The sequence below is a fragment of the Columba livia genome, chromosome 7 (genome assembly GCF_036013475.1).
Source record: "Columba livia isolate bColLiv1 breed racing homer chromosome 7, bColLiv1.pat.W.v2, whole genome shotgun sequence".
Lineage (NCBI taxonomy): Eukaryota > Metazoa > Chordata > Aves > Columbiformes > Columbidae > Columba > Columba livia.
In genome coordinates this window covers 38,926,453-38,950,298 of record NC_088608.1, presented here as the reverse complement: position 1 = coordinate 38,950,298, position 23,846 = coordinate 38,926,453, and the positions used below count along the sequence as shown (strand labels likewise).

The 23,846-nt window shown below is 44.1% G+C and overlaps 1 protein-coding gene across 16 annotated transcripts in view; it reads right to left on the bottom strand.

The window, feature by feature from the left end:
* Window positions 1-23,846, bottom strand: part of PLCL1 (phospholipase C like 1 (inactive)) — a 133,808-nt gene that overhangs the window by 77,494 nt on the left and 32,468 nt on the right. The window lies entirely within an intron of this gene.

The following is a 23,846-nucleotide window of genomic DNA, read 5'->3' as shown; positions in this document are numbered from 1 at the left end:
CAGAAGGATTTGATTGCATTAATTGCTAAGTACACTCATCCAAAGTACCAGAGCTTCAGGTCTAGACGTGAGGAGGAGATCTTTTACATTCAAATTTATTACACCCATGCAGGTGACTCGATGCGATCAGCTCTTCCTACCATCAGTAAATATAAAGCAACTCTACTTCTGTCCCTGGAAAATACTTCTGTATACTGATCAAGTATTCAAGGCTGATTTCTGCTTGGTATAAAGGAGAAATAAGCTGCTTTAGGTGGCAAATAAAAGCAGAACAAAAAGTAAAAAAATAGCGGTTATTACGTCTTTTTTCTTTTGTGAAAGTTGACAGATAAACACCTCGAATGAGGTTCAGCAAAAGAATCTCTCATACAACAAAAGCACTAGACAGTAAATGTTGCCTATTCAGCAGGTTGTTAATCTATTGCCATCAATTCCCAACCCAGTGCATTTTAGCAGCACAGAAACTGAGGGGTTTGATTTGAAAAACTTCAGACCGCCACAAGAAACTGGTATTTTCCTATCAGCAAAGTACATAAACTGAGAAGCTTTGGGTAAATTAAAGACTTTAATTATTCATTAGCTTGACTGATTAATTTGCAGTGGTAATATTTTCTTTAAAGTCGCCACAGAACTCATGAAGACAGAGCAACAACTGACAGTGCTAACAGATTTTTCTTCGTCCCTATTACCATCACATTGGGCTGTGCACAAAACTTGCTTCTGACATGCGAGTACTTTCCCATTGAGGTCACACAGTACGAGTTCAGATTACTGCTGCCCATGACCAATATTTTCCATTTTTATGATCTCTGTGCCCTTCAGAGGCTTCTCTCCGCTTCGTAACTCCATTGCCCATCCATTCTCAGTTCTCTCCAGTATTTGCAACCTGTTGCCAAGAGTGATTTGATTTGCTTTGACGGCAATGGCCCTTCAGTCTGTGCTTAAATGTAAGTTATATTGACAGCTAGAGAGACTTGACTGTTTAATAAGAAAGGTGGGGGGAACAGGCACCCCAAGAAGCTGTTCAGCTGGGAGCAGAGTCGGACAGAAAGCGCAGTTGCCCCTTTGAAGAGCTGTTATGGAAAGACACCGACGGCTGTTCCTGCAGAAAAGCTCGTGCAGAAATCCCTGCCAGACAATGGGGAACATCCTCCTGGCTTCCAGAACATCGCTGAAGATGTTGGCACTGATGATATCCACATGTACCAAAAGACCCTGATTCTCCAAAGCAGAAACATACACCTGGACAAGCAGTTCTTTATCCGACCAGATTTTCCAGCTCAGTTCCCATTAGCCATTTCGACTTGAAACTTCGGCTTTGCTGCCCCGTGGTCTCGCAGCTCCGCGCTTCATCCCTGCTGGGCCTCCCACTCGCTCCACCTTTACAAATCATTACTTGACAGCTTATTCCATAGGAAATATCAGAAATCAACTAATTTTTCCTTGCAATTCAATTCAAATTTAATTAGACGTAATTAATTTGGAATGCAATAACATGCTACCTTTTCCCAGCTACTAACTCCCTCTTAAATATCTCGCAAATATCAAAATAAACTGGAAGCTCATTCTAACCCCAGCTGACATTCATATCCACCACCAGAATACACTCTGTCCAGGTGTTCCAAGAGCATAATGAATATTGCAGTCTGTAAGATCACGCTGACATTACCTAGAGTGGGAAAGTGGAGCATTTAAAAAGTATTTTCAGTTCTCCATTTAAACTTCGCATGTGGAAAACTATTTTCATCTGCGCCATTAGCTTCAACCCCAAGAATATTTTCCGACTGTATTCGCTTGGGTAAGAGCGAGAGCTCTGCCAAAACAGGAGCAGAAACAAGCTGAATTAAGCCCATTTATGTCGAGTTCTGCTCTTCTGTCTTTGGTGAGCAGAAGGCCCACATCTGATGGACAGCTACCAGCCTCTCCAAATCAAATCAGCTTCTTCCAAAGAATAGCTGTATTTTGTAAACCAATTAAACCGCATGAATAGCACGAGCATGAATAGGCTTTTGTTTTCTTCAAATTAAGAGATTTTGGATTTGTGAAGATGCAAACAGATATGACAAAAAAGGTAACAAGGGTACAATAGAAAATTACGGAGCAGGGAGAAATTGAATTACATGGCTGTTTGATTGCAAGTTCAAGGTTCTTTTCATATTGCCTCAAATTTAAAAATGCACAGATCCCTCTGCTTTCCAAATATGTTCAGGAAAATCAGTTGGTTGAATTTGTCCTTCCATGGCTTTTTATTTCTGTTGCTTGCTATTTAGATCCTTCTATTTCGGTGGAAATGCAAGACCAGTTCCAAGCCATTAACTAACACGCTTCCTTTTAATGAAGATCAAAATCTGCAGCCATTCCACAACAGAAAACTCCTGCAGAATTTAAAAGTGCATGATAACCCTTCTAATAAACAGTGTAAAGAAAATCTAAGCCAGCCAGCTCTGTGACACTGTATTCACTGGTTGAAAGAAGCAGCTCTTCATCAAATATTGGAGGTTTTTAAAGCAGTTTTTTAAGAACATGCTTACACTGGATTTCAAGCAGAAACTCCTACTGACACAAGTGCTGCGTTAGGACTTCAGTCACCTCAACACTCTCCCATGAAATCCAACAGGAGTTTGTGTCAGTTTTACTTTGTGACACTGTTGGGGGGAGAAGACACCTCTGGAAAAAGGCAAAATTAAAATTAAAATTAAAATTAACTCGTTGTGTGGTGGGTTCTAAACGGGGACACTGCCGCACAGGCTGCTCTTACTGGAAGGCCGCTCAGTGTAGGCCTCCACATATTAATTACCCCTCCACATATTAATTATCCCTCCACATATTAATTACCCCTCCACGTGACAGAAAGAAACTGTTTGTAAGGACCATGACTCACATCCAGAGAGGATCTGCACTTGAAATAAATTAAACCAGAGGAAAAGCGAGAGCAGTGGGAAGCTCTCTAGCCCACCGGCCTGCACAAGGCAGCAGCTTTAAAATAGCTCTTGCAGGGTAATAAATGTGCTGTCGTTAATGCCAATGAACCTTGGAGTATATTGAAGCACATTTGGAGTGAGTTAAAGCTGGCAGCGCAAGGAAAGGTGCTGGTTTTAGACAAGCGCCTTTAAAATTTAAACTACAGCTGAGGGTTTGGCCCAGCAGGCGCAAAGAAAACTCAACCAAAATCCATCATCTGAGGCTTTGCAACAGACGTTTGTGGGGTGGAACAGCTGCAGTTCAGTTTTCCCCCTGAATTTTGACTGGATAAAACTGATCTAACAATTCTAACGGGATAAATTCACGGCCATGAGGAGGTGTCGCGCTAGAAATGCTGCAACTCTCAGTAGTGGCCTAAAAGCCACCTCAACAAATTCACTTCAACACACTCATTCAGGCTCCAAGACTGTTTAAAGCTTTCATAAAAGCAAAATTAATGGACATTGCTGAAACAATAAGTATGATTTGTTCTTTACAATAGTAACTAAAAAGCTTTGCAAAGCACAAGAGCGAGCAGCAATGAGGCTGGAAACTGGAAAGCATCAGGCTTCCTGTTACACTCGATTAAATTGTTAATCATGTCATGTACTCACTTTTAATCTCTTGAAACTAATACAGCAGTATGATAAGTAATAAATTTGTTTTTATGAAAGCTTCAGATGTATCCTTATTTGCCAGGAATGAAAACTGTTTATGACAAAGTAATTTACTGCAAAAGCTTATACGAAGCATAGAGCTTCATGGACATCAAGCCATATGATCAACAATTCAGAGCAGACCGGAACATAAATATGCTAAACTTTAATATTAATTGCCCACATTTCTGGGACCTTGAATCTACAGTTTGTAAAGCTTTTATTTATATTACAGTTTCTACTGTTTCATACTACTTTATATCTTCTCAGTTTTTCCAGGATTGCAAACTTGACCTCGCTTCTTTTATCACACCTTTTCTCTTAATTAAATATGAAGCTAATTCCTAACTAAATCACCAATACCTTCGCAAAATGATACACACAGCGTTGGTGTTTGACATCACTGGCGTTCACATTATCAATATGATCCACGTAGGGTTCAAAATTATATTGAACTGCTTATCCCCCCCCCACAAGCCTTTGTCTTCCCAAGCACAACTCTGAATTTTGTCTGGGATAAAAAACACAACCACCATCCATTTACAAAGGTGACATTCGCAGCTGCCACCCATCTCCTTGCCCGCTCCAGACAGATATCAGACTCAGAGAAAAACTGAACAGTCCTCTCACCCAAAACTGTACCCAAAAAAATGTATGTTGTTAGACATAATCGAGTGATTATCACCTGCAAGAAAAATGATAAAAAGCACATTTGCCTGAGTCAAACCAGCCCACGCCACAGCTCTGGGTCCTGTTACTTTTACAATTGCTCATCCTCTTTTAACAAGAATGTCAATGTAATAAACGCCCAAATCGCTCATCAGGGCTGACTTCACTGACAAAGTGTAACATGGCTCTTCTTCCCAATTCAACCCATATCCCACGGCTGAAGACCATGGAAGACGCAGCAGGAAACACAAAGCCTCACTCTTGTGTTTTCAAAACGTGACCTGACCAAACCCTAAGTCCAGCCTTAAGGCACTGGTGCCACCAGAAGCTCTGCTGAAGATAAACTGGCACGTTCCTCCCCAGCTCCATCTCCATGCACAGTGGCAGCTCCTTGAAGATACGGGAAGAAAGTGGCCTCTGCTCTCTCCTCACCACCACTGCCCCAATGTCCAACCTCCCACAAGCCGAAACACCCCGCGCTCCATCTTGCCAAAGCCACCGCTCGTGCCACGCTCACCATTCCTGGAGGGGATTCAGCAAGAAACCCATTGCTGCCTTCTCCACGGGAAGGAAAAAAGGGGGACTTTGATGAATTTGTCATTGCTTCAAACCTAAATATCAAGTGTCAGAGCCCTCCGTGCTGGCTGTTGGGAAGGTCTGGTAATTCTGCCTGCATTTCCCGAGGCAGGATGATTAATAACCTCCTCTGTACCAACGGGGAGATGACGACAGTGACAGATCGCTGTGGCCGAGGCTCCCGGTTGCCTTCGGCGAGTTCTAAATGCTGGGATATCTTTATCGCACGGCTCAGGTGTGTCAGCATCCCTGCCTCTGGCCAGAGCCCGCGATTGCAGCCTCCCACGTGGAACTCACAGCTGAGCAAACAGCTTCAACAGTCTGGAAAAGCACTGGCCGGGGTAAGACAGCTAGAAGATTCTCAATCACCAGATCATTACATTTCCATTTAAAAAAACCCTTTTCATTTTTTTCGTTAACAGCGAGTGTGTGGGACAGATCTGCTTGTTCAGTAAGGCCTGAGAGCCTGTAGCTTTCTTCCCAGTGCATCCCCTCATGATCCTCAAAAGCTACCCAATCTGAACTCCTAGGGGCATCCTGCTAACTAACAAAGGCAAGTCCTTCACGCTACCCTCTAGAAGACCTAGGCTTGCTTTCAGATATCTCCCCTGCTCTGAAACCCTTGCAAATTCAATCTGCACGCCTAATTAGCACCTCTGCCCTCACTCTTTACAAGCAGCAGTCCCCATTACAAAGCTACACATCTATATTTCCTCTGCTTCTGAGTATACATTGTGCATTTTAATTCTTGAATCTGTTTCTCTTGCTGCTTTGGATGTGGAAGACACATCAACACCACGAAGAGCCAGCCTACCACTTTTATTCCTGTTTCACTCGGTTGTATGTGTGATCCAGCTCCTGAAATTCCTCTCCATGAAGCTTTTCTGAAATACCTGAAATCCACCACAGCTTCACCTGTGCAACTCTGAAAAGCCTTTTGATCTCGGAAGCCGAATTGACCCTAGAAGCTCGTGCAAACTTGAAAGGTAACACAGCAATGGATGGAGGGCAGGGCAGCTGAAATCTGAGAGCTGCATTAAAAGAATGATTTGATTTGATTTTTAATGAGCATTTGTACTTGTTTTCTACCATTTCTATTTGTCTCTGCTCAGCCCCCCGTGCCCTCTCATACGTACACGGGTCAGGCGTGCAATGGAAACGCCACCTTGTAGATGGGGAATGGGACAAACACACACAAAGGTGCTGGAAGAACTAAAGATATCACACGAGTAATGCAGTAATGTACTGCGAGAGGCAATTAAGAGCGCCATTAACGTATTCTCCTAGGTGTATATTAGTTGGCTATTTGTGTCCACAATGGATGAACGAAAGTTGTCTGGGAAACAGGTTTAACAGAGTCTGCAAACGGCCCAGATGTGGCACAGCAGGGTCACGTTCCATCACGGTACAGACCATGGGTGCTAAACACTTGGAAAAGAAATCCCTTTATCTAGCCTACACCTTCCGTTTTCAGAAATCCAGGGGTTACAGGTTCCCGCACAGATTGGGAAAAAGGCATCTTTGCAGAGACTTAAAGAACTCTGCATACAGGTCACTGTTATTGATGCTCCTGTTCCTCCAGCAACCAATCAAATACGCCCCTCACAAGCAGCAGCGCTTTATAGACCCATAAATGCACGACCCAGCCTCAAGCACTTGACAGTGGAATGAGGAAATGTGGTAAAAGGAAGGGACATGGAACAACAGAATTGATACAGCATCATGTCAGGAGGGTGTCTGCTCTCATGGCCAAGCACCCCGCTATTCCCAGCTTTTAAAGCACAAGCCTTCAGACCTGCCTGTCCCGTGGTCACTGCCATGCCAGCATGGTAAGCCACACCTTCACATGAATGATTCCCCTCTCTAAATCCCTCTTTTCCTTTGCTTGCAACGCTATTGTTTCCCATAAGATCTCATTACATATTAATAACCATTCACCCGTTCATTCCGATTCCTGAAGGGAAACACCGGCTACACAAGCACTGACAAAACGCGACCTTATTCACAGGTCTTAACATTTCTCTCCCTCTTGTTTCCAACTTGGTTATTGAAGCAAAGAAAAGAAACAGCCTGGCACACAGCCATGCTTAACATCTGCCTGACTTTTTCCAGGACTACAATCTCACTCTGTGCCTGCCTACATGAAGAGTTTGACTCTTTAATTGTCACCTCGTCCCTCGTTTTCCAGACGCTGCCCCTTCCCGTTGTGTCGTCTGCTCCCAACCAAGGCAGCGGCTCCAGCATGACGAACCCCCCGCAATTAACAGCCAGGGAGCTCGCATCAAGATAGCAATGATAAGCATATTAACCGCCGTGTGAGAAGTTTAATCGTTTCACAGCCTTCTGCACCGGGGCTCCACTTGACATCTCGCAGCAAAACAGCAGCCGCAGCCTTAACCGCAAACACCAAATACAAATGCAATTCCATACAGTATCTTATTCCTTCTTCCTCTTTCCCTGCCCCATGAGCCTGGTAATCACTCAATGAAAATGAACAGTATTTAGATTTTAAGCTCTTTGACCTGAGTCTTTTATTATCTGCTTGTAGAACCCCCGACTGTCTGATTTCTCTCTCTTTGGAAACAGATCAATAATACATATTCAACAAGAGGAAAGGCAAAGCTGTGGAAACCCAAATATCTATGTCCATATCACATGGCAACGATGCCAATTTAGTGCCTCGGGTCCCCAGGCAAGTTTCCTATCTGATAATAAGAAAAGCTCATTACTAGCCAAGGTTTGAACATACACCTTAGCTGTGAAAAACAACTATTCTGAATTGACATGCTCTATTAAAACAAAACACCTTGAAAAATTTAGTTACCAGTATCACAGTATGTTTGGGATTGGAAGGGACCTCAGAAGATCATCCAGCCCAATCCCCCTGCTGGAGCAGGAACGCCTAGGTGAGGTCGCACAGGAACATGTCCAGGTGGGTTTTGAATGTCTCCAGAGAAGGAGACTCCACAACCTCCCTGGGCAGCCTGTTCCAGTGCTCTGTCACCCTCACTGAGAAGAAGTATTTTCCTCAAATTTAAGCAGAACCTCTTGTGTTCCTTCTTGATCCCATTACCCCTTGTCCTATCAATGTTTGCCACCGAGAAGAGCCTGGCTCCATCCTCATAGCACTCACCCTTTATATATTTATAAACATTAATGAGGTCCCCCCTTAGTCTCCTCTTCTCCATACTAAAGAGCCCCAGCTCCCTCAGCCTTTCTTCATAAGGGAGATGCTCCACTCCCTTAATCATCTTCGTTGCCCTACACTGGACTCTCTCCAGCAGTTCCCTGTCCTTCTGGAACTGAGGGGCCACAACTGGACACAATATTCCAGGTGTGGTCTCACCAGGGCGGAGTAGAGGGGCAGGAGAACCTCTCTCGGTCTACTGGCCACCCCCCTTCTAATACACCCCAGGTACCATTGGCCTTCCTGGCCACAAGGGCACAGTGCTGGCTCATGGTCATCCTGCCGTCCCCAGGACCCCCAGGTCCCTTTCCCCTACACTGCTCTCTAATAGGTCATTCCCCAACCTATACTGGAACCTGGGGTTGTTCCTGCCCAGATGCAGGACTCTACACTTTCCCTTGTTAAATTTCATTAGGTTAACAGTATCACAGTATGTTTGGTAACATATGTATGTAACACAGTATGTTTGGTAACAAGTATATTAGTTAACAGTATCACAGTTACCAGGACAAAAGGGTTATTTGTGTAGCAAATCACATCTTCAATATTTATTTTGAAATCAATTGTTGCTGTGATGTTAAGCAGGATAAGGCGTACACGCAAACAGATCATACTTACGGGTATGTGAGAGGCACACATGTGCAAACACACGCACAATAAAAAGAAGATTCAGTTACAGGTAGAAATATTTGCCATATATAATTCATTTTTATTAGCATCTCTTGAAATTCAGGCTTGAACAGAATGTACTTTCTTGCATATATATTTTAAGGAAAGCCTAGTACATCCCTTACAACAGCTTTCCATCCTTCAGTGGCCTGCAGGGTTTAATTGATAGTTCACAAAAGGCATCTTCATTCTCCCAGAATTCAACCAGACGACCAAAATCTCTCTAATATCTAAACTGTAAATATTGCTCACACTGAAAAATACACGAAGGACACAAAGTGGGCTACGAAGGTTGCATGTTCAAGAAAGTTCCCCTTGAATAGAAGCACTTTCTCAATTACCTGGGCCTGGGAAGCTTCCTTTAAGCAAGGCTGTGGTTTTTGCTTATTTCTGCAAAACATGAGTTAATAAATGACAGTTTCCAGATATTAAAAAATGTTGGGATTCTTGCAGAGACTGCTGGTGTCTCTGGTACCACCAAGAGAGTAAAATAGGGATGGGGGCGACTTGACACACAGAAATAACCGAAAACCACATCAACCTCAAGCTTGTGAGAATATCGAGTGGTAGGTGAGGGCAGATACAGAAAAATTGCAAAACTAAAAAAATCACCAGACCAGCCCTTTCTGTTGAAAGGTTCCAGTGTTTTGCATGCAAACATTCCACCTTCAGCAAAGTTTTCAGCCAGGACGTTTCTGCATTAGAAAGCACACGAACAGCGGGTGCATTTTAAACAGAGCTGTGAGCACCCAGAGATGAAGACACCTCCTCTGCCCTTGCGATAACTAAGCAGTCAACACCAACAGGCACAGAAAAAGACATGAAAAATCCCAGTGTAACAACTGACATGGATGCACCGTGAGCTCTTCGACCCCTCTCGACATTCAGCGGACGGGCAAAGCGTTTAACAGAGGATTAGCGGAAAATCGCCTTTCAGCGGGTGTTGACCACCAGGGTTCTGGTATATGGGCTTTCAGCACTTGCTCGCAGGTTTTCTAGCCAACATACTTCATACTGTCTGTGCAAACGCGTGTAAAAAGCAACAGGTAGAGGAATCTACTACTGTCAACAGCAGCGTCAATATTTCTTTTAAAATATTATTTCCTACTGGAGCAACATTTGCTTTCCCCCCCACAATGTGTTATGCTCTTCAGAAACTCAAGTTCAGTCATTTACATCTACTGAAAATCCACTTTAAGACTAAAATCCACTTTATCTACTGGAATAAAAACAAATAATCCAGCTTTAGTGACGTGTGCCCAGTCTTCTGTATACTCTTAAAAAAAAAAGAAAAAATGAAGCTATTTAATACTTAGGTCCACTGGGACTTGTATACAAATAAATCCATCAGAAAGCATCATCCTTATTTTCCTTCTTCCTTATGCTAGGCCATCTGTGCAACCTACCACACAGCTAGAGAAGGAAAAAGAATAGAAGTAGATACTCTAACATGAAAGGAAAACAGTTATTTGAGAGAAGAGCGTTTTGGCGGTGGGAGCATCTTCAGCAGACAACACTTCTGGACTCAATGGTCCTTGTGGGTCCCTTCCAGCTCAGGATGTTCTATGATTCTATGACCACGCTTTGTTATCCCAAACTCGTTAAGTAAATAGAGTGGAAAATTCGGACAGGGAAAAATTTAATGAAATATAACAAGGGCAAGTGTAGAGTCTTCTATCTGGGCAGGAACAACCCCAGGTTCCAGTATAAGTTGGGGAATGACCTATTAGAGAGCAGTGTAGGGGAAAGGGACCTGGGGGTCCTGGGGACAGCAGGATGACCATGAGCCAGCACTGGGCCCTTGTGGCCAGGAAGGCCAATGGTACCTGGGGTGGGTTAGAAGGGGGTGGTCAGTAGGTCAGAGAGGTTCTCCTGCCCCTCTGCTCTGCCCTGGGGAGACCACACCTGGAATATTGTGTCCAGTTGTGGCCCCTCAGTTCTAGCAGGACAGGGAACTGCTGGAGAGAGTCCAGCGCAGCCACCAAGATGCTGAAGGGAGTGGAGCATCTCCCGTGTGAGGAAAGGCTGAGGGAGCTGGGGCTCTGGAGCTGGACAAGAGGAGACTGAGGGGTGACCCCATTAATGTTTACAGATATGTAAAGGGTGAGTGTCAGGAGGATGGAGCCAGGCTCTTCTCGGTGACAACCAATGGTAGGACAAGGGGCAACAGGTACAAACTGGAACACAAAAGGTTCCACTTAAATATGAGAAGAAACTTGTTCCTGGTGAGGGTGGCAGAGCCTGGCCCAGGCTGCCCAGGGAGGTTGTGGAGTCTCCTTCTGTGCAGACATTGCAACCCGCCTGGACACCTTCCTGTGTAACCTCATCTGGGTGTTCCTGCTCCATGGGGGGATTGCACTGGATGAGCTTTCCAGGTCCCTTCCAAACACTGACATTCTGGGATTCTGTGAAATACCCATCAGCCAGACCTCCAAGTCCTCCATGGGAAGACTGGAACATTTGCTGACTACCCTGTAATTACTGATGTCAAATAAGTGCTTCATTCAGGCTCACCAGCCACGATCAGTCTCTACAGAAACAACGTCTGCTTCCCATTTATAATAAATCAATAAATAAAAATTACAGCACATGAACAACACACCACCTTCGGCACTTTTGATTCTAAATAACAATCAATTTAAGGCACTCCAAAAACAAGCCCTCTCCCTTGTATAATAAGAAGGGGAAGGGAGCAGTAGAGACTTATGCTTTGGTCCATATTATTTTTCAAACTGCTTTTCTAAACAAGCCAACCATATGGACATAATTTGTAAAAGCTTGAGTCATGCTGTCACACACTGTTCAGCATGACCTGCAACAACAAATGGAAATCACTTTCAATTGAACACGAGTTAGGTCTTTTTTTCCAAAAAGTGAAAGACAAGAAATTGTTGGCTCTATAAACAACATCACCCAAATACTGCATTCACCTGTCTGAATGCTTCTTTTCTCTTAATTCTACTAGAAGGAAGAGGTTCATGCATATCCCTATAAAGATGGGTTTCAAACATGAAAAATTGTCTGGTCTTCTGATCAAAGCAAACAAGACCCCAGCTGTTCAACTGGCTAGAATATCTTAGTAAAAATACAGGTTTTCTCTCCACATTAATACGAGGTCCAGGGGACAGAAATATCAGCTATTACCAGGAGCTGTCGGAGGTGTTGCAGTATTTCTGCACACCAGGAACACAATAATTACGATATGCCACAATGAAGAGGACTCCGTGGTGACCGTGGCCTTTCCACAGCATCTGAGGTTATTCCGTCCTTCCTACTCCTGGTGCTGCATCGTTCCTGACAGGGTTTTTTCCTGTACTTCATCCGGTCTAGTTTCCGATGCCCCTAGATGGAATGTGATTATTTGGCTTGGGATAACCCCCAAGCTGAAGGTGTCTCTGTGTTTAAGGAGAAATTAAGCCTGATGAGCACTAAGAGGAATTCAGCCTGGCTTCCTGCTTTTTTAAATTTCACCTAATCAGTCTTAGCCAGAGCCCCTTGTAAGTATAACCTGATTGTGGCCGACGCTTTCATGATAAAGCTTGTAATCCATTAGAAACTCATCCGTGACCACAAAACTCAATTTACGCATGACCTTTTAAGCCGTCCCATCAAAATTATCCTGAGTCGCTTTGGTTAACATCGGGTCTGACCTGCGAGACTAAGGAAGATCATTAAGCGACAAACTCAAAGCATACGCTGACGTTTCTCCCCAAAGAGGGAGACTATTTCTCAGGGGTTCCTCTGCCGTTCCCACGTGAATCACACATTAACCCCCGTGTTTTCTCTGCAGCTGTCAGCTGCTTCCCAATCGCAGCATCAGGACGCACAGTCAAGGACACACGCAGGAATTAAAACATTCCCCTAAGCCAATTTGTGGGAAGAAGTGGCTGGCTCCTCTGTGATAACGAGCACGCCGTGGCTTCTTGTGAAAAGTCAGAAAATAACGTGGAGGCAAACTGAGTCTGACATTAGGACCACAGAGAGAATCCAATGGACCGGTTTATCACCACCACTGCAACGTGACCCACCATCTTTATTTAACCTTACATCAAATACATCAGACCGATCAATTATCCAACAGCGTTCCTAAATTAATCTCCTTCAAAGATGCTTTTTTCTTTTTCAATATACCAATTTGTGCTTTTTTCTTTTTCAATATACCAATTTGTGCTTTTTTTAAGAGCCCAAAGCAAGCTGCTCACATTCATCCCAGTCAAATAATGGCCTAAAATGTCATTAGCAGGTTAAGTGTCCATAGGGGCTGCAGGGTTCATAATGCTAAAACAATCTCCAAGAGCGGATCACTGTATAGCCTGGGAAGAAGGAGTTATTGTCATTCTGCCCCATTTGCTAAGAAGGGCTCTTCTGCTTGGATAAACCCCGAACGGACACAATTTAACTATCTGGGCACTTTGTTATCTCATCCAGCCACATCCAAATGACTTCAGAATTTCCCAAAGTGAAAAAGGGCAGCCAATTAACTACTGGGAGGGACACCGAAATATATTCCCAATCAAAGTAAGGATTAAGGAATTCCCAGGGGAAGGTTTTGCATCTGAAAAAGACCCACAGCTGAGCTGAAAGCCTAGAAGGGAGCCAAGGCTCCCCAGATCCCCATCATCTTCTGCATGGAAATAAAACCCATAAAAGCCCCCGCCAGGAAGACATGCTGCGAGGAGCCTGTGGAGCTAACCCCAAACATACAGATAAGAGGATTACTGCGCAGCCTTTTTAATTTCTGTTTATCCCTGCCTTCATAAAAGTGTTGCCTCCTTTAAACTTCATAAGCATCTATATTTCCTTCTCGCCACTCGAAGTGGCAGTGGATTTCTGCTTACCGTCAAAGTCTTCTGGGCAAGGCCAGCAATTGGGGAATTTCCAACCTGTACGGCAAGGGCACAAGAAGAAAAACCCAGATTGAACAGCACGCAGAAATGGTTATTAGGAGAGCTTGGCACAGCTGTAACGAGACACGGCAATCACACACTGCAAATAACAGCAAAACGCAAAGCCAGCCGGCTGGAGTGGAATTTGCACACTCTCTAAACACAAAAGGAGTTTGCACCATGTTCAAAGTCTGCAAAGAACATGTTCCCACCTCATCCTGGGACAGGGATACCGTGGGGTTAAAGCCTGCCCCAACGGGGTAGGCGTCAATTTGGATAAAGCAGAAGAGGATGTATTTTGAGGCTCACCAGTGCTTGTGGCGGACAAGAGGTGCATTTGCCTTAATTAAAACAGTCCGAAAAGCAGGGCTATGGGAAGTCTAAACACAGCCCTTCACAATGGGAACAATCCCGGGCCAGTCTGGCCGGGGAGCGCCTCCCCTCTCACTGCAGCATCCTCGGGACTCATTCCTTTTATCTAATTACCACCAACAGGCATCTGCTGCTGTTTGCATCCCTGCTCTAATGAGCAGAAGCAGCAGCCAGAGCTGGCTGGAGCTGGGGAGGAGGAACGTGAGCACTGAGATTGCTTTTCCTGAAGTCCATCAGAAGCACCGGTGTCCTGAAACTGGGAAAAGGAGGGGGAAGTGCAAAGAAATTAAAGTAAGAAGAGCTTAAAAGGAGGTAGTGAGGGAAAAAGTACATCTAGAGCTAATTCCTAACCCCCAGCGCTCACTGGGGACAGGTACATTGGTAGGGCCCAAAAGCAACCGCTGCCTTTTTTAAGACTTCCAAATTCAAGCGGGGTAAGTTCACACACACAGCAGAATCTGAATTGTCTTTTCTAGCGCCCCACAAGGGAGCTGTATCCTATTTCTCATGCAAACATGGGACGTGGCGCTCCAATTAAAGATGTCTCTAGCCCATAATATAACTCGCAAGTGACATTTCTGGTTTACTAGATTTAACAAAGCCTCACAATGCACAAGGTGCTCTGGGAATAATCTCTCTCAGATGGCAAAGAAGCAAAGAAAAGATGGTTAGAGTCACTCATTCAAAAAATCTGGTTTTTAACTTTGCAAAAACAGACATAGAAAAAAAATGCAAACCTGCCTTTTAAAAAAATGTAGCAACTACCCCATAATTTTGTTTGAAATGTTTATGTATTAAGGTCACTTACCTTGCAGGGAAAACAGATCCCTCTAAAAAATAAATGCTTAGGAAAAGCTATTACTCTAACAAAAAGGCACAGATGGTGGATTCAGTTCCAATGAGTCTGATAGAATGCAGTTCAGAGTCAATAGAGGGAATTATTCTTTTTCCATTTCACGTCATTTAGACTGTCCGCCCTAGACGACAGATGTAAAACATTCGCCTCAAAAGACAATCACTTGTAATACATGTTCGGAGGAAAACACAGACGGGGGTTTTAGGATAAGTATGGGATTTTCTCTTTTATTTATTAGAAGTATAAACCTGAATAATGTGAGGTATTTCCTCCATGTTCTGAGGAGCTCCTACAGTCCTTCCTTAGCAGGAGTTTGAGTCGTTCAGCTACCTTGCGTAGGATTATTCCCATGCTTATGGGGATTGTCAACCTCCCTCTCAATATTATAAACATTTTCCATATAGTTTAGAATCACAGAATCATTTCAGTTGGAAGAGACCCTCAGGATCATCAAGTCCAACCATAACCTAACACTGTCACTAAACCACATCCCTAAGAACCTCATCTAAATGCCTTTCACTCACCAAGCCCATCACCATTAAGTTTCTTTGACCACAAGTACCAATCCGAAACGCTTTGTTTTTATTTATTGATGCCTTTCAATCACACTGATAGCTTCTCAGCAGCAAGTAGAGAGTAACAGCATCTGGAACGTGTTCCTCAGAACTCTGCTGGATTGCAGAGCTGGCGCTTTGGCGTTTTAAACCGAGATTACTGTTCATACTGATAATAGACTTTCCTGTCCTGCCTCCCCAAGTCACGTTTACCACCCAAAAAGAAAAAAATATCTTATTGTCGTGTCTAAAAATCTAATAGCTTGGGCTGAACCACTTCATTTCCAAAGCAGATCATGGGCAGGAGATGGATTCTTTCCTGTGAGAAAGCAATAGGGATAAAAAAACAACCTGCAGATGATCTATCCCCCTCTATTCCCAAATGTGGGAAATGCACATGCACGGGCTGCCTAACATGGGCTAGTAAAGTCACTGACACAGTCCATTAGAGGGCTGGGTTCGCTAAAATAACCCTTCCCTGCACGGTGAATCCATTCCCTGCTTCCCAGTGGCAACACTTGTGACTGCTGAGTTAAGGAATATCCGCAATCACAGCTGGGCTGCGGCCGTGCCCTTCGGGTGTGTTCTTCTCTGCTCCTTAGAACCACTACAGCTCTCAAATTAGAAGCTTGGAAGACTCACTCTTGTTATGTTTTTAACCACTTCACGCTTCCATTTAAATGCCTGTTTCACACTAACCACACAGTATGCAATTTGGATGCAAAACCAGTAGTATCCGCTTTTTTGCTCTACTTAACATAGCTGAGGCCCTCTCCTCAAACAGTAACAAGCTGTAGGCCAGACGCTTCTCCAAGAGAAATAAGATCTATTATAAAAATGAAAACTTCAAAAGCGCTCTTTACATAGTTCGCAAATGCATTGGTATCTGATTTTTAAAGACCTGACCCACAAAGCTCCTCAGATGTACCAGTTAAACACGCTCAGGTTTGACCGCCATGCACCAACCACAGCACCAAGGAGTTGCCTTAAGACCTCAACATTTTCAGTTGCCCCAGTCTAGTTATAGAGCAAAACCTGACTCTGCCATTCCTGACATTCTGATTCTACAACCTGGACACTGTCAGTGAAACAAATCAAAACAAAACTTGGTTTTTTTTTTAAACAGAGCCGGGAGGAATTTTTCTACCAACAGCCCGCTCATTAAAACAATATTTTGAAATATGCGAAATCCGAATTTTAAAATAATCTTTCCTTGCTAATCTTGGGAGAGCGTCTGGCTTATGGCAGGGTGATCCAGAGTCTCACAGGCAACCTGGCCATCCTTTCCTAGATACACTGAGCACTTTGTCACCTACTTGCGTCACTTGATCCGAAATTCTGATCAAACCTGCCTGGCAGAATTTGTCCTCTGTGAACTGATGCTGTTTATTGCTCATTGATCTTCGTCAAACTTCCAATAGAAAATTACAAACACTGAAAAGGACAGTTCCAGGAGTAATGCCACAAAATACTCACGTGGCTTGAGCGTTAATTAAGTGTGGCTCGTTTTGAGTGTCAGGTTAGTGTGATATCTATGTGTCCTGGTTTTGTTAAAAACGAGTTTCTCTTTTAGTGATTTTTGCCTGTCAGCTAAAGCTTCATATCAGCTGCATTTTCCTGGAGAACCAGATACATGTTTTGGTAAACACAGCAATGGAATGTGAAGTTATTGATAAGCATGGATGGACATCTCGTGAGAGGGGCAACGAGAAACAAGTGACCAAGGAACTGACCAACTGTGTATAACATCCCATTCACGTGAATACTTCATATAAAAGTGGGAGATCACAAGGATCTCGTCCCTTTTCCTTATGGCCGACATTAGGAGAGGACCTTGCGAGTCGTCCCTGCGAACTGAGGCCTAGTGACAGACTGAATCCAGCTCCGGTTGGCTGCAGAGTCCAGTCCAGGACTTCGGGTGCCGGCTCTGCAGTTGCTGGGACTTTCAAGATTGGTTTTGTATAGTTTGTATTATTTTCTCTATTCTCATTAGTAGCACTAGTAAAATATTTTTAATTTTTCCAACTCTCTTCTCTCTGTCCTTCTGTCCCTCCCAATCACCTGTCCTGAGTGGGAAGAGGGGAGTGGGAGGGGCTGAAGGGGAAAGCGGGGGGAGAGGGTGTTAACAATACATCTGCCAGGGTTTCATTGTCACCCCGCAATCTAAACCCTTGACACTACGTCACATTTTTATTTTTCCTGATGAACAAGGTCAGGACAGACCATTCAACTATTATAGTAGCTGGAATATTTCACCAAATAGCTGGGCTATTTTCAGTGGTTTCGAGACCAAAATAAGTGAAGAATATGTATTTTCTTCACAAAACAGTCATCTTTAGGGGCTCTGTTTTGTTTCTGAGATTACTGCCCACATCCCCAGTACAAACCAATGGAGCTATGCGGCTTTACTCCAGCTGAAATTCCCACATTTGCTGTGCTATGTATTTTATTGGCTAGTGTTTATTGCCTTGGATTAATCACACCAAAACAGAACGAGGAAATGTGTTATCACTGTTGAAAAGAATCCCACGTCCTAAACATCCGCTATCGCATGGCTCTATTGATCATATGGAATCTGAGCATTCCATTGCTCAGAGCTCACTCACAGCATCTGTTCTGGCCATTTTCTTCCAAAAACGTATGAAAACTACATTTGTCGGTTTATACAGTGAAGAGGATCACATGAAATGTTGCAATTTCTATATAATGACAGCTGTGCCATCTTTTTCCTGGAATATTAATGCTTTCTAATCCACGCTTATCTGAATCACAAGATTCAATCTAACAATTTATGCCTGCTGATAGCAGTTACTTGGAAAGGAATGACTTCAGCAAAGCTGCTATAATTAATTACTAATGATCTTATGACTAGCTCCTCTCTTCAGATGCTTAGTAAACCATCCATAAACTCATCCCACCTACTATGTGTTTATCTTGTCAGGCAAGCTCACCGACAGGCTTTTGAAAGGACAGAACCAAACCAAACACACACGCCTTTGCCCCAAGGGATAAACAACAGCATCAAGCCAAAAACCCTTTGAATCCAATTGTTGTGCCTGTAGCAACATCGGCATTGCTCCAAATAAGTGTGTGGCCGCATGCAACACGGAATCACGGAATCATTTTGGTGGGAAGAGACCCTCAAGAGCATCAAGTGCAACCACAACCCACCCCATGTCCTGAGAGCCTCATCTCCGTCTGTTCAACCCTCCAGGGATGGTGACTCCACCACTCCACATGCAAAGTAGTTTAAGTCGGTAGGGTTTTCAACCTTTTTCGTCTTCGTTTTTTCTGTTTTTTCCTCAAACTTGACTCCTTCCCTGTTCTGCCTCTTTGACCTGTCCATCTTTTTGCCTTTCCTTGGCTCCGCAGCGCTGGCAGCTCCTCCAGAGCAGGGAGCCAGAACCCTCCTGCAATACAAGCTGCAAGCTGCTTCTCCCCAGCTCCTACCAGACAGAGCGGATGAAGCCAATTAACAACAATCTGCTCTTCCCCCGATCCATTTAAACACTCGGTGAACTCCTTTAAACTTTCCCACAGCTCTGCTGGAGGATACAACCCGCTTTGACAACCGCAAGCCCGAGGCAATTTTGCTCACAAAGCAAAGCCACAGCACTCGCGGGGCGGCGGAGCAAAACCATCTTCTCCACCGATGCCTCACTTACGGGTCCTGCCCTTCTGTCGTGCTCCAGAAACACTCGGTGCCACTGCTCTTCCAAACACAAGCTGACATGTGATCTAAATCCATCTTCGCAGGAGCATCCGGGTTCTGGTAGGAAACAGCAGCTCCCAAAGAAGCCAAGTGTGGTGTTTGCAGTTGAGCTGCTTCAAGATGAGGAAGATCCAATTGCTTCTGCACCTCAAAACCAGTCCCATGGCAAACGTGTTTGGTTTTAAATAGACTTAAGCCTAATCTTGTACATACTGTTCTAAACAGAGCTATAACCATCGCTTACTCTGCGCTCCCGCAGGCCGCCTGAGTTTTACAGCTATCAAAAGCCATTTAATATTTTAGTTGTTTGGATTCCATACTCTTTTGTGTTTATTTTTTAATAATTCAAAGGAAAGTTCCACGGCAGGGAGTTATATTTATACAGTCCTAAAATTACATTTGGCCCTTTGGAGGCAACCGCGAGGCTGATGTGGCCCTGGTGAAAATGAGTTTGACACCCCCAGGGGTTGGAGGTTTTGTTGTTTGGTGGGTTGTTTTTCATTGTGTTTTGTTGTTGTTGTGGGTTTGTTTTGTTGTGTTTTTTATAAATCACCAATGATTTTGCTCCAAGAGTTAGCCACGGTGGACTGCTCATCTTCTGGCATGTCTTCTGAGTATTTTGCAGCACCTTCTCAATGCCATCATGCAATCGTTGCATTAGGCTCAACTGCTTCATTTGGCAATGAGATGCATTATAAAATGATGTCATCTCTTGGAAAATATAGAAATCAGAGGAAGTGGCAGTTTCAGGGGTACACGAACCCTGAAACCACAGCCGCGTGGAATTCAGAAATCCCCATTTGTATACCTGTTCCCTCTCTTTTTCCCAATCAGCCACATCATCACATCGCGGTTATCAAACACATCCAGAGCTACAGAGTTGCTCCCACCACCACCCCAAAAAAGACACATTTTGGACCCTTATTTTGAGAACCTTTTGGGCTACCAGAGGTGAACTCAGACCCATTTCAGCACCCAAGGCAAAGCAATGAAATGAGGATGCTCCTCATGATTGCAGGATGACATGATGTGCACAACGAGTCACCAGACGGTAACAAAGCACAGTTTGCCACCACCTTGCCACCCAGCAATTGTATTGAGAGGGTTTTACTCCACAAATAAAGACTTCCAGAAGCCTGAATGCAGGACACACATCTTATTCTCACCTCAAGTCACCCAGTGGTTCCTGGAAAGCCAAATGTTTGCAGAGCAATGGAAATTCAGCGGATGGAAAGCGCTGTTTCTGGAGCAGAGGGTCTCCTCCTCCCCACGTACCAGGTGGGATCCTCTCTTTAGGGGCCGCAAAAAAGTGGCAAACCTGTTCAATTCTGACATTTGCCCACCATGAGGGTCACTTGCCTGCTACCCTGGGACAGATGTTCCACAATCCAGGAGTCCAACCTGGGAAAATGGGTGATCACACAAACCATCTCAATGAACAGGGTCCCCCAATTCCTGGGTAGCTTTCCATTAACTTATTAACCCCTCACCACAGTCCTCATGATGATTTTGTAAGCAAAGAGCAATTAGAACAACACATAATACCCAGCGGAGCACAGAATTGCTGACCAAAGCGATTTCACAGATATACGTCAATATTTCCTGACAAATATCGAGAGGAGACTCAATAAACTGCTGTCAGAATGAAATATGCCATAAACAAGAATTCACACTTTTAAACAATGTCACTGAAATGAAATACCATACATCAAGTGGATAAATAATTGTTTAGGGAATCTACAAGCAAAATTTGTAGGGTAAAGGCGAAGCAGTCAAATCAATGCCTCATTTTTGCAGCTAGAAGGAACTATTGCTCTTTTTTTCAATGGCTGCATTCCATTTTCAACGTGTTAGACTTGAAGAAGAAATGATCCTGAAAGCCTTTACAAATAAAGTGGAGCTAATATTTGTACTATTCCTCCGAGCCGAGCTCTGCGAGCGCTACCATAAGTATTTAATTGCAGTGCCATGCATAAATCAAAGTCACTGGGAGCACAAATACCTGCAAGGACTACAAATCAGAGTGTGACAAAAATGTAAACAGGCTCAGTTTCAAGTGCACCTTTAACTATTGTCAATGTGAATACATTTATTTTTTTTTTAAAGCAGACTGTATGAAAAGCCAAGTTATTTACAGCGCTACAATAGCATTGGGTTTTTTTGTTTTAATACCGAAACAGCACTGGATGAATGGTCTGATCTTCCAGTGCCTGTTCCACCATAGGAGTCACTGCCACATCTGCCATAGTGATGCATTCAGTGCATACGCTGACCTGGATTTTCTTCTTCAAACTTGATCGTTTTGCCTTCAGGGCATTTCACTTTAACCACTGTTCAGCAACCTACTCAGGTGAGCATCTTTACCAGTGTTTTACATAATAAACGCCCAAAGGAGAGCAGAGTAACATCCTGAGCCTGGGCAATGGAGTCAGAAATGGGGACCAGGGGGTTACACGGAGTAGAAACAGAAATGGGGGAAGGAAGAGACCCCAAAATACTTCTCAGACCCTGCTCCTCAGGCCTCTCTGTTCCAGGATTCATGTAAATGGAGCCAGACGCTTCTCCACACCCCCAGCTCTGATGAGCTCTCGCAGTCTGGTCGCTCCAATAAAGCACAGAAACAAAGAGCGAGTTGGCCTTTATTACGGCACCACGCGGGACGCCATAAATAACTGCTTAGGAAGAACAACTAGACAAACACTTCGGACTCTATTTGTCAGATAAAATGGGTAGAATACATCTGGTGATCCCACCAGCCTCGCTTTTGTATTTATGAACTTGCTTTTTAATCCAGCAAGCAACCGCGCTGACAGCAGGTCTCTCAGCCATTAATGGAGTCTAATTATTCTTTTGACTCCTCATCCCCACACTGAAAAGAACTGGGCATTAGGGAGGGGAGGGCTCCCTAACCGTGTGAATGGGGAGCCAGCCGGACAGAGTCAGGCTTATCTCAAAGCCGGGCTTATCTGAGTTATTCAAATTCAAAAATATGAACTAACAAATTCCCGGCCCTGCCCACAAGCAACACGCTGGGATCCTGCAAACACCGCTTGTTCCTATTAGAGAGCCTTTCCCTCAGACTTTTTGGGGGGTCTGCACCCTCCTATGAAGGATTTGGGTTGTGTTTCCCCCTGCACAAACCAAGGGCAGTGGGTGGGCTGCACCCCATGTGGATCCTTCAATACTCCATGTTTGCAGAAACCCCCAGATCCCCTCAGCTTACAAATCATCCTAAACCCCCCTCAACAGTTTTTAGATCATGCACACGCTTAGTTTATTGGATTAAGTGTGAGTATCTGTGCCTGTGCCTCTGCACAGATGGGATATTTTCTGTGGGATTTGCTTTGGGCAAAATTCCTAAGCTTTTGGACGGAGGTTTTTTCCCCTGTGCTGTCCAATAAGAGTAAACTGTAAAACAGGGTACATAAACCATTTCTTCCTCCTTTCCCTCAATCACCTTGCAAATCCAAAAAACATCTGTTCCAACAGGCACAAGTTTGGTTTTCTTTTTTAATTGCAAATATTTGTTTAGGCGGCCTATCCAGATTTGGGATAATTTCGATGTGATACAATCCTCTTCACTTCTGGTCTCTGCCAACATTATCTTCCGTTGCTATTTTGCTTCCACCAAAGCAAGTATTCAAATGAAAAGCACGCTCATCGTCTTCTGCTCTAAAATACACACATCTATTATAAATTGCTCGCCCTTCTGGAACACGCACCCTCCAAATACACATTTCACACAACCCAACATGCCTGAATTTCTGCTCGGCAACACGCAGCAAACCAAAGTGAACAAAGCTGCTCCTACCACGGGAAGCTGTAGTAAACAAAAATGTTCGCGATCTTGAGGTTGTTCTCAGCAGTTTCATCAGTTTGAACTTTTTACACCCACTGAATAAGTCAGAGTTTGCCAAATAGCAACACGCATTTTGGAAAGTCTCGCAGAGTCTGTCGGGGTGAAACAGCATCCTGAGGTCACGTAACTGCTCCGGTTTTGAGAAATGTGAGGGGAAAAAAACAACCGTAACTAGCAACATAAACTACTTTAACCCACGCTATTAATGACGTATCATTTATCAGCATAAACGATATGCCGTTCTGCAAGCTCCTGGTTGTCAAATCTCTTCGTGCATAATCACAACTGCAACTGTTATTTCAAAATAAGTGAACTGACACGTTAGCTCTGGATGTCAGGAAAACAAACCGCTTTGGGAAAAGGCCAAGCGAGTTCTCCTGTGTGCACAGAGGACACGTAACACCCCAGCGAACGTGTGGGCTAAGGGATCCGCACTTTGTGTCACTGTCAGTTTGTCTGTAAGCCATGAGAACCCCATCCAGCCTCGCTCAGAACCGCTGGTCCTTTCGTCAATAACTGGAAGGCAACACCAAATACCACGTTCTTCGGGTTTCGCCGATCTTTCCACAAATACGGTGAGGTGCTTGAGGTTTACAGTGTCTTGATGTCCCCAAGGTGTCACTCGTTGTACCCATTGCAGACTCATCCATGGGTTACCTAGAGGTGGTTTCCCACCAAACACCTTGCAGATCCTCATTTTGGGTTGTGACATTCAGTGCAAGCCTCTCCAGACCACCAGTTTTGAAGAATCACACTGTCCCCAGATTAATCCCGACAATGTTTTTGCTCAAGGACACCTTTTCAGTGGTAATTCTACTTCAGTTTGTGTGGGTCAGGTCCCCACAAGACCAGAATAACTTGCACAGCTGCAGCAAAGGGACAGATGATT